The sequence below is a fragment of the Condylura cristata genome, unplaced genomic scaffold (assembly GCF_000260355.1).
Source record: "Condylura cristata isolate star-nosed mole 26May11 unplaced genomic scaffold, ConCri1.0 scaffold00008, whole genome shotgun sequence".
NCBI lineage: Eukaryota > Metazoa > Chordata > Mammalia > Eulipotyphla > Talpidae > Condylura > Condylura cristata.
The window spans coordinates 3,279,110-3,290,188 of NW_004567109.1; the positions used below are offsets into that span (position 1 = coordinate 3,279,110).

General features: G+C 48.1%; 1 protein-coding gene across 3 annotated transcripts in view; it reads left to right on the forward strand.

Annotated features, from left to right (window-relative positions):
- Window positions 1-10,688: 10,688 nt before the first annotated feature.
- TARDBP (TAR DNA binding protein) overlaps window positions 10,689-11,079 on the forward strand; it is an 8,757-nt gene continuing 8,366 nt past the window's right edge. For 2 of the 3 annotated variants that reach the window (XR_001145257.1, XM_012722550.1), the window contains exon 1: window positions 10,689-10,984. The gene's annotated coding sequence lies outside the window, so the exon portion shown is untranslated. The remainder of the gene's footprint in view (window positions 10,985-11,079) is intronic. The other variant, XM_004678505.2, reaches the window with a different exon arrangement.

The following is an 11,079-nucleotide window of genomic DNA, read 5'->3' on the forward strand; positions in this document are numbered from 1 at the left end:
TCGCAACTATGTCAAAATTTTAGTGTCTCGAGGTAACACTACCCTTCGGTAGACGGGGGACCCCGCTCCTTACCCAGCATCATAGTATGATGATTTTCAAGCCTACAGAAAAGTAGATTTTCTCCATTTGTTTGGGGTGCTCATCTTTTTAATGTATCCCCCTTGGGACCGTTTCCTTCAATTCCTTGTGTGCTGGGTGTATTGTGAGTTACCTGTCTGGATGGGGGCTGGGAGTCCAGGGCCCGTGTGGTGTGAGGGCGAGCGGTCAGCCGCTTGTGTTCACACCTAGATTGGAGGCTGTGACCCCCAACAGGAGCAACAAGCTGGTGACACCGAAGATGAACACAGAGCTGGTCAACCCTTCACAGGACAGCACCCAGGCCTCCTCCGAAGGCCTGACACAAGAGTGCCACGCCAGGACAAGTGTCCCAGGACACACACACACACACACACACACACGGGACTCCAGCCTTGGATAGTCTTACAGAAAGCAGCTTCTTGGGGATCCACTCAGGGGAGCTCAAATTTCCCTTCTCTGTTTGAGAAAAATCACATTTTCAAAATTGCTATTGCTCAATAGATTGGATGCCCTGGGCACTGGCCAAATCACAGCCCCCGCAGTGCGCCATGGTTTTATTTATCAACACCCTCCCTCTTTTGCAAATGAGCAATTGTGAAATCCTTTTTTAACCAAAGGCTCTTTTACCCACTAGGCTGGTATTCACAAGCAGAAACCACTGGCCTACTCACGGGTTACCTTTGATAATTTAGAGGTCAGAGATGAATGAAGTGTGTTACCTCCAGTTGCCAAGCTGCCGAGGCGTCTCAGTGAGAGCGGGCGGGCGCCATGGCCACCGCTTTTATAGGTGACGAGCCCAAACTTCAGCCAAATGATTGCCAGGCTCCCTGAAAGGCTACCTGATTAGTCCATTACAAAACACACACAGCAACCTGGGAAGCAGGAAGTGAATGGCCAGTGGGTCGTGACACAGAAACATGCCTTCTTCCTTATTCTCTTAGGTGTGATTTAATCCTTGCAGGAGGTGTTCCTGCTCTTCCTGGAGCAAAATGCAAATCTTTGACCATCTTTCTTTCTCTCTGAGAGCCAGTTTTCTGCTGCTAGGAACCTCCACTTACTAGCACCTCCTGAAGCAGGCAGAGTTCTAAGCCAGTGGCTGTGAAAGAGAAGCTTCCCTGTCCCCCCAGGTCCCCACGGCATGCTTGGAGTGCAGAGAAGCGAGAGCCTGAGGAGGTTCAAGTCAGCCGAAATGAAGCCACAAAAGAGATCAGCTGCGATGCTAAGGTCTTTTTGGCCCGCCACTATTCCAAGCGCCATGTGCTGTAACCGTGGGAAAAGCCAGACCCACACATCCACAAGGAAAGACACCCTTGCGATAAAAGTTTATCTTCCAGTGTGCACTTTTCATGTATAGATTGCTTCTGTCCCGAGATAGCAATCCTCTAAGGGGAAACAATGTATTTCCCATCCCAAGTGAAAAAAAAAACAATGTATTTCCCATCGGATGTGGATGTTAGAGCCCATGTGTCAGACGCTGAAACAAATACTTCTACTTGAACGTGATTTTCTGCTGCAGTCACTGTCAGGACAGTACAGACCCATGTCAGGGAGGATGGGAGGCGTGGGTCAGAACTCTGGGAAGTCTGTGGTGGCTTTCCTGGCTGGCCTTGAGCTTGACTCCGAAAATAAGGCTGCTTTGTTACTGTCCTCACAGTGGTTATCATTATTTTTAGTCAACAAGCATATGTATTAGGGAGTTCTTTCTTGGGGTTGAACTCAGGGCACATTATAGGGTTCAGAGGGTTCTTGAACTTGGATAAAAGAAGCTACATCTTTGTGTCACGAACTCCTGAGAGCATTTGTTTCTGCTGTGAATGTGGCCACAAGCCACAGCATTAATACAACTCTGTCCCCAACAGAAATTCTAGATGCTTCTGCATCACATGACAGTTGGTACAAAGGCAGCAGAGGTCTTTTTTTTTTTTAAACGTATTTTTTTTAAAGATTTATTTATTTATGCATACAGAACTGGGGTACAGGCCAGAGGTGCAGGGGCGGCGAGAGGCTTCACCAGAGACAGAGTGGGGGGCAGAACAGGCAGATCAACGAAGTACACTGCTGAAGGGAGCAGCGGGCGGGTCAGGAGAGGTCTGCCACGCCATGTGGTCTCCTCCGGGGCAGGCGAGAATCGAACTCATGCGGAAGTGGCTTTAGCTTCTCAGTGCTGTGCTTTAACCCGCTGCGCCACCAGGGAGGGCCCGGCAGCAGAGGTCTTTTATGTGCATATTCCTTTTGAATCAAGATGGAAACCTGAGGTTTTAATTCCTAACAAAGTAGGACCCATGACTTAGATAGAGACAGTTGATAAACAGTTACTCTATCGTTATTTAGAGGAGTGAGTTTTGATATAAGTTGCTTCTATAAAGCACCTTTTTTATTATTTTTATTTGTGGTACAACACCTACAATATAAAATGTCCCACTTGAGCCATTTTTAAAAGTACAGTTCAGTGGTTTTGAGTACATGTACATAACTGCCACCCTCCTCACCATCCATCCCCAGAGCTCTCTCCGTCCTTCAGCATGAAACAATGCCTCTGTTTCATTCTTTCCGCCTTGCTTCCAGCCTCTGGCAATCAAAGTTCTCTATGAATTTGGCTCCTCGCAGGACATCATATAAGTGGAATCAAGTGGTATCCTCACCTCTCTGATAGGCTCATTTAACTTAGCATTATGCTGTCAAGTTTCATCCATGAAACACTCAGCTTGGCCACCCTAACACAGTGGCTCTCTCTCCCGAGTACTGGCCCAGATCATAACATTGGTTAACTGACGTGTGAAGCCTGTTAATTCTCCAGAAATCCTATGCAGCACGGGCCACTACTACCCCCACTTTACAGAAGAGAAAATAGAGGTTCAGAACTGCAAGGAAGCACCGGGCAGGGGAGTGCCTTGAAGCATGACCCCGCCGGCGGTCTTCATGAAGCACATCTTGTCAAAGTTTTTCTAGAACACAAACCTCAAGGCGTAACAAAAGTCTTGGTTAAGACTTTTTTCAGTTTATTTAGAAGATATATTAGTTTGATTTCAAGAAGCAAATGCATAGTTAAGAGCCCAGATCCTAAAAATACTCAAACTCACTAGCTATCAGAGAAATGCAAATTAAAACATTAGGAGAGAACAGTTTGCATCCATTGGAATGGCAAACTGTACAGAGAGGCAGAAGGGCGAGGAGCTAAGAACCCAGATACTGCAGGTAGTGCCAGCTGGAACTCAGACCCCACCTTGGTATCTCTGAGCTGGTTTCCCTGTTTGGAAAGTGGAAGTGCTATTGTAGCGAGGATCCCCACAGCTACTGACACCAAGCACTGCAAATGGCTCTGTGCCCAAGGGCTCTGAGAACACTGAGCTGGGATGGTGAGCTGCAGGGAGCCAGGACTTGTTCCAGTGCTGTAGCCCAGCACCAAGAATCAGCCAGCACTTAGTAAGTGAAGGGCTGGATGAGAATCGTTGAATAGTGAAAGCATTCACGAATGGTATGGTAGAGAAGGAGGCATCTCTTCTTTGCTTGGTGGATGTGAAACAGTGAAAAAAAATTTAAAACCTTGGAAATGTGAAAACACAGAAGGAATGTTAAGTGTAGTCACTGCATGAGTCAGCAGTCTCACTTCTATGTATCTTAGAGACATTCTGCATCTGCATCGCAACAGGTAAGCTGGGCAGACCAGAGACATTCATAGGACAAGAGTCAGTGAGTGTGGGCGTCACATTACAGAACTCTGGGCAACAGTCCGATGCAGTCATCAGAGCAGGGCTTGGCAAACCTTTCTGTGAAAGGCCAGATGATAAATATTTCAAGCTTTCTAGATATGCAAAGGTGGGTGTGGCTGTGCTCCAATGAAACTACCATAGGTGGGGAAATTTGAATTTCATATCAATTTTATGTGTCACAAAATAATATCCTTCTTTTGATATTTTCCCCCCTAATCATTAAAAAAAATATAAAGTAAATATAGTACCTAATTCTAGGGCTGTTGTGAGGGTTAAATGGAGCCTACAGTTAAAGTGCTTCGGTCCATGTCTGGCTTTTAGTAAATAGTGAATACGTGCTATAATGTTGTGGTTGTTTCCATGAAGGAAAGACAGCAGGGTTCCAGAGTTCCAAAAGAAGGTGACCGATTAGAATGAACCCGAGGGGCCTCCCTGGTGGGGAAGGGGTTAAGTCTCAGCACTAGGAAGCAATTTGCAGCCATTGCAGCATGAGTTTCATCCCTAGCCAGGTCACAGAGCGCAACAGACCTCTCCTGTCTCCCTGCTGCTCCCCTCCCCTCTGACTGATTTCAGTCAGTCTACCTGTTCTGCTCCCATTCTGTTCTGGGGAACCCTCTTACCCCACCCCCCCACTCCACCCCCTCACCTTTGGCCTACACCCCAGCTCTTGTATGCATAAATAAATAAATTAAATCTTAAAAAAAAGAGGTGATTAAGAGGATGGGTTCTGCAGCCAAGAATCCCAACTAACCGCCCACTGGCTGTGTGAACTTGGCCAAGCTATGTGGCTTCTCTGTGCCACAGCTTCCTCAGCTGAGAAAGCTAATAATGGCACTACTGCCCTCTCAGGGTAGGGATTAGAATTAAATTGCTCAAAACAGAGCCTAGCACATAAATGCTCAAATAAATAAGTGTGTTATCACATTGGACCCACCATTTCTGTTCCAGGGAAAGTAATAAAAGGAATTGGAACAGTCCCCTGTGACATACTCCAACAGGCTCAATTAAGCGAAGATTGAGGAAAGATTCTGTTGAGGATTACTTCTAACATGAAAGACAAGACCAAAACAAACAGAAAATAATTATTCTGATGAAACAGGCATAATGTTGTATCCTAGGAAACTATCGTTAACAGCCTCTGAGAGTTAAGTAAAAATACTATATCCATGAAACAACAGTTGAGAAATCAGAGAGTTCGATCTTTTGGAAAATAAACACATAAATGCTATGAAAAAAAGTATAATAAAAGGATTGAAAATAATCTTAGAGAATTTCACAGAAGGTAGAACAAAAAGAAAAATTTGTACAACAAAAGGTTGTTTTTTTGTTTGTTTTGTTTTGCTTTGTTTTTTAAGATTTATTTATTTGTACATACAGAACTGGGGTACAGGCCAGAGGCTCAGGGGTGGCGAGAGGCTTCACCTGAGACAAAGCGGGGAGCAGAACAGGCAGATCGATGAAGTCCACTGCTGAGGGGAGCAGCGGGCGGGTCAGGAGAGGTCTGCCGCGCCATGTGGTCACCTCCGGGGCAGGCGGGAATCGAACTTCTGTGGAAGTGGCTTTAGCTTCTCAGTGCTGTGCTTTAACCCGCTGCGCCACCAGGGGGGGCCTGTTTGTTTGTTTTTAATGTGGTGGGTCTTTGTAACAGATTCAAGAATTCCAGAGAGTGGGAAAGAAGAAATCAGTGGGGAAGAATTGTCACAGTAGTAATACAATACACTTTCCCAGAACTTATGATCCTACATCCAGAAGAACAACTGAAAAATAACCTCCAGGAAGACAAAATCATCATCTCAACAAGACAAAGTCATCATCTTGAATGATGACAAAGAGATCAAAAAAGATCCCAGAGAAGGGCCTCCCTAGTGGTACAAGGGTTAAATCTCAGCACTATGAAGCTAAAGTCTCAGCACTATAAAGCTATTAGCAGCCACTGCAGCGTGAGTTTGATCCCCAGCCAGGGAGTAACCCCAGCCAGGGGGCAGCAGACCTCTCCTGTCTCCCTTCTGTTCCCTTCAGCAGTGTATTTCAGCCAAGCCACCTATTCTGCTCCCCACTCTGTCTCTGGTGAATCCTCTCATATCCCCCACCCGCAACACACACACACACACACTTCTGGCCGACACCAGCTCTTGCATGCATGCATAAATAAAATCAATCTTTAAAAAAAGAGGTCCTGGAGAGAAAAAGGCAAGTTATGTGAAAGACCCAGAAAATGATGGGTTCCTCAAAAGCAACAAGCAAATCTAGAAAGCAATAGAAATTACGTTAAGTGCTGAGAAAAAAAAATGACTTTCAAACTAAAGTTATATATAAAATCAGACTAGCAATCAAATGTGAGAGTAGAAGAGAGGCAATTCAGACGTGTAAGGAAGTTCTTGGATGACAGCTGATACAAGTCCCAGAAAGTACTGGGGGAAAAAGTCTGAGAGTTGCAAGAAATTTGAAAAACAGAAATGATAATTATCTGACATATTTGACTTTAAGGCAAACTTTGGAAGGTTTATAATAGTTCTGGAGGGTGTAGAGAGATTTAGATAATCAATAAGAAAAACAAGTGTAAAACAAGGCAATGATTAACTCTAGGAAAAACAGAAAGTTGCAAAAGAGGACACTTCTTACCTCAGTGTTAAATAAAACTTACAGTAGAAACACAGAATGTGTATTCAACCAAAAAATATAGTCAGAGTGAAGGAATTGATAATGCAGCGTGTGAGCTTAAAATCCTCAATAAATAAATAATAAAAAATATAATAAAGAATAAAAATAAAAATCCTCCTGGTCACAATAAGAAATCAACGGGTAACCTCTAAAGTGAGTGAATTAAATACTGAAGAATAGATTCATTATTTTTAAATGCATAAGAAGCAACTAAATGAATTATTTGCCTGAAAGGGACAGGACAGGATTAGGAGAACAAGGGACTGAGGTTTCCTGTTATTGGTGTTTTTGCCCAAATTGGCCTTTTACAAAAATCATTGAGTCTCTGGCTTCTTCAGTCTGACTTGCACTACTTGTTAACAGGTGGATGGTATTTGACACCTGTTCTCTGTTCTCCCTCTTTTAAATGCCCTTGTAAATGTTTGTTAAAATTGATTTTAAACATAAGACCGAGGTCAAATAGGTTGGGCTTATCTCAATTTTAGTAGCCTGTAAGACATTTAAATTGAAAAGAAAGTAAATCATATAGTAAAAGCAGCATGCCTTGTACTGTGTTACCTTTCAAAATGCCTAACACAACCGAAGGGCAAGGAAGTACTCCTGATGCCCAAATGCCAATTTTTTAAAATATTTTTTAAAGATTTATTTATGTATGCATAAAGAACTGGGGTGCAGGCCAGAGATGCAGGGGCGGTGAGAAGATTCCCCAGAGTGGGGAGCAGGACAGGCAGACAGATGGAGTGCACTGCTGAGGGGAGCAGCGGGGAGACAGGGGCTGTCTGCAGCGCCCTGGGGGTCACCTCCTTGGCGGAGGATTGAATTTGCGCTCAAGCGGCTGCTGCTAGTTTCATAGTGCAGGGCTTCAACCCATTGCGCCACCAGGGAGGGGCCCAAATGCCAGTTTCTAAGGGCCCTTCTCACTAGGGGAGGCAGAGCATCTTGGCGGAAAGGCCGATTCCAGGGCCGGCACAGGGATTGTAGAAGGTAAAGTTGGAATACCTTGTGGTGTAGAAAGAAGGGAAGAACTTACTCAAAGACTAACGGGCAGTCAAAAGCCAGTTTAAAGGGTTGCCACAGGCCAGAATTAGAACAATTTGATCCTTAAAAACATGAATGACTGTAACGTTTCAAAAGATGGCATAAATAAAATCCAGAAGTTCAAATAAAAGGAAAAACAAATTCTATTACTAGGGCAGGTAACAAACAATTTTCTTGCCCTCACCTAGAAATGGACAAAGCATTGAGGGGAAACTGTAGTTCACCCCCACTTGATGAAAGATTTTCTTTGCAAAAGAATGTAGAGAACGTTAGTAACAAACATCGTTGCCATCTTTAAAACACACACACACACACACACAAAGGAACGTAGAAGGAATGATGGTGTGATTTTTTGCTGTTTCCAACGCCCAATGAAGCCGATGAATCAGACAAGGATGGTCAGTGGGCCAGAAAGCCACTGAGTGAGCGGCTGAGGGGAAGCAGGCCCTTGCCTGTGAGAAGGACCGGCCGGCGATTACTTGCCGACTGCTGGGACGTCGAGCTTTCCTGCTGAGGATCTGCTGGTCACAGTCGCAACCAAGAGATCAAATCTAGCAGCGGTGGCAGTGAGAAAGCCGGCGGTCGCCAGGTGCTCCCGCAGGGGCCCGGGCGGGCTTCCCCACATGGTGCTCTGGCCTTTATGTCCAACTGGCACGTGGCTGACTTCCCAGGAGGCGGGAAACAGGGTAGGGCCAAAGGAGCCCTAATGCCCAGGTCTGCTGCAGGGTCGGACCGCGCCCTGCCGACCGCTAGAGCACCACACGCCAACACTCCTCCACAGGCCTCTGCGCCACGGCGTGGCTGACGACCTGCTTTCCTGAAACGGAAACTCTTGCTTTGAACTGCGATTCCTGCCCCCTGATGCCCGCAGGAGTGCCCGACATCAACAGCAAATTGCATCGAACCAAACTCTGCTGGCCAGGATGAACCGTGGTCAGGGGAACAGGGATGATGACCCTGGGGCTGAACGCGACGGGTCCGGAGAGCATTGACTAGGACACTCTGTCCTGACAAAGGGATCCAACTGTGGCTGTTCTGTTCACCTAGAGACGAGATGTTAGCAGGGTTTCTTCCGGGCGCGGTGCCCGCCATCTCAGATGGTTGGCCTGCACGCTAAAAGAGCCGCTCTGGTAGATGCAACCCTGCCCGCTGCTCATTGGCATCTGCAGTGACAGGCTGCAGGCCCAGACATTTCCGGTAGCAGAACCAACCAGAGAATGCACAGCAGTCCACAAGCTAGCCGGCCTGAGGAGAAAACGTCATTTCTTGGGTGTGGAGAATGTACTAGACTTAAAAAGACTAAAGGATGATTGGTGATGGGAAGCCCAAGGGGATTGCAACTGAGATGGAAAAAAGCACAAAAATATGTAAAAATAAACTATTTATATGTATACGTATGTGTATATATATGTGCATATGTATATATATATATGTGTATATATATGTATATGTGTGTGTATATATATATATATATGGGTGAGACTTAACTGGATCCCGGCCCCCCAAAACAGCTGTAAAAGACACCTTGGGGAACACTTGTGAAAATGTGAATACAGGCCCTCCTGGGGCTGCAGTAGGTTAGAGCACAGCACTGCAAGCTGGCCGCAGCCGCTTCGGTGCAGGGTCGATCCCCAGCCACGAGGTGATCCACACGGCAGACTTCTCCTGACCCGCCCGCTGCTCCCCTCAGCAGTGGGCTTCATCAGTCAGCCTGTTCTGCTCCCCACTCTGTCTCTGGTGAATCTTCTCATTGCCCCAGCACCTCTGGCCTGTCCCCCAGTTCTTATGCATAAATAACTCTTAAAAAATAAAGAAAATGTGACTACAGACTGGGTATTATATGGTCCTGGGAAATAACTGAACGTTTTGGGATGACGGCTGCAGGGTGGCTGCACCGGAGAATGGTACTGCTCATGAGGGATGCTGGTTGAAGTATTTCCAGGTGAAACGTCATGATGACTGAAGCTTACCAAGAAGCAGTCCGGTGGTCGCACTCCCTGGTGGCGCAGGGTTAAAGTCCCGGTGATAGCATGGTATCGCCAGCCAGTGTGCTGCAGCAGCACTGCGGCCTGAGTTCAATCCCTGCCAGGGAGTGACCCACATGATGCAGCGGACCTCTCTGGTCTCCCCGTTTCTCCCTTCAACAGTGCATTTCAGTGGACTCACCTGTTCTGCTCCCCACTCTGTCTTTGGTGGGTCCTCTTCCCCCCACCTCCCCGGGCCTAATCTGGCTACACCCTAGCTCTTATATGCATCAACACTAAATAATAAATAAAACTTTGAAAAGAAAAAAAAATTCAAATGGGTTCCATTACCATAGGAACAGCACGCATCTGAGACGGACCTGTGGGACTTGCTCCCCATCCCCCAGGAGGCTGTAAGAGGCACAGGCAGCGGACAGGATTCACCCGGAGCCCTGCTGCCTGGACTCAAATCCCACCCCAGCCTTACTAGCTCGATGAGTTCAGGAAACCTGAGTGCCTCAGTTTCCACAGGGATAACCGGCCCTGAGGTCATCATACGGATGAAATGAGCTAATATAATAACCCTGACCCTACTACGCTTCACTGACGCACACTGACAGACGAAGGAATTAAAATCATTGTCAATTAAACAAGGACACACTCCCCAGTGGACAGCAGCAGAAATCACACGAGTGTTTCGGGAAAGACACGCAAAAATTGTCTCTTGAATTTTGTTATTTTGAGAGCCCTGGGGGAGCCGTAGGGTTCAAATCCCACTTACCGCCTGGGTGACCTCAGTCAGATACTTAACCACCCCCACCCCCACCCCCCCGGCCACCCCGGCCGCAATTTCCTCCTGAACATGCAAAGTATCAGTAATCCTCATCATACAGACTCACTGGGTGTGTACTTTAAGAAGCATCCGGTAGGCGCTATTATTTAAGCTCAAGTTACTCTTTCCAAGTGTGGAGAGCGGCAAGGACCGGCCGCACGGGGCGTGGCTTAGTAGAAAGGGGGCTGGCGCTCTGCCCTCTCCAGCCACCCAAAGTTCGGGAGGGCTCGCCAAGCCCCGCCCTGTGGGCCCGCCCCCAGCGACCGCCCCGCCCCCTGGCCCTGCCCCTGCGCTACTCTCGCGCGTTTTCGAGCTGCGCGAGCTCCTGCCGAGAGCCGGGGCCGGCAGTTGGTCGGGCGAAACCATCCGCCACGCTGCGGGGGGGGGGGCGCGAACCCCACGCGCCGACGTTTTCTCAGTTTTGGCTTCTCACGCCCAGACCCTGCCGTTACTGTAGCTTTCACGCGCGGCCTGCGCGCCCCCGCCCCCCGGAGGGAGTCGCGTCTCACCGGGGGGGCGCTGTGGCGCGTCCGCGCGGCGCTCCCCCCTCTCGACGGGAAGCCGGTGGGAGAGGAAGGCGGCCGGCGGGGGGAGGAGGCGGCCCTAGCGCCATTTTGTGGGAGCGAAGCGGTGGCTGGGCTGCGCTCGGACCCCTCGCCGCCTCACTGTCCGGTCGGGCTTCCCAGCAGCGGCCTAGCGGGTGAGTCGCGGACGCCTCTCACGGACGACGCCCTGGCTGCCGCGGCTCCGCTCCCGGCGGCCCAGGGCGGGCGCTGCAGCTGCAGCTGCGCGGGG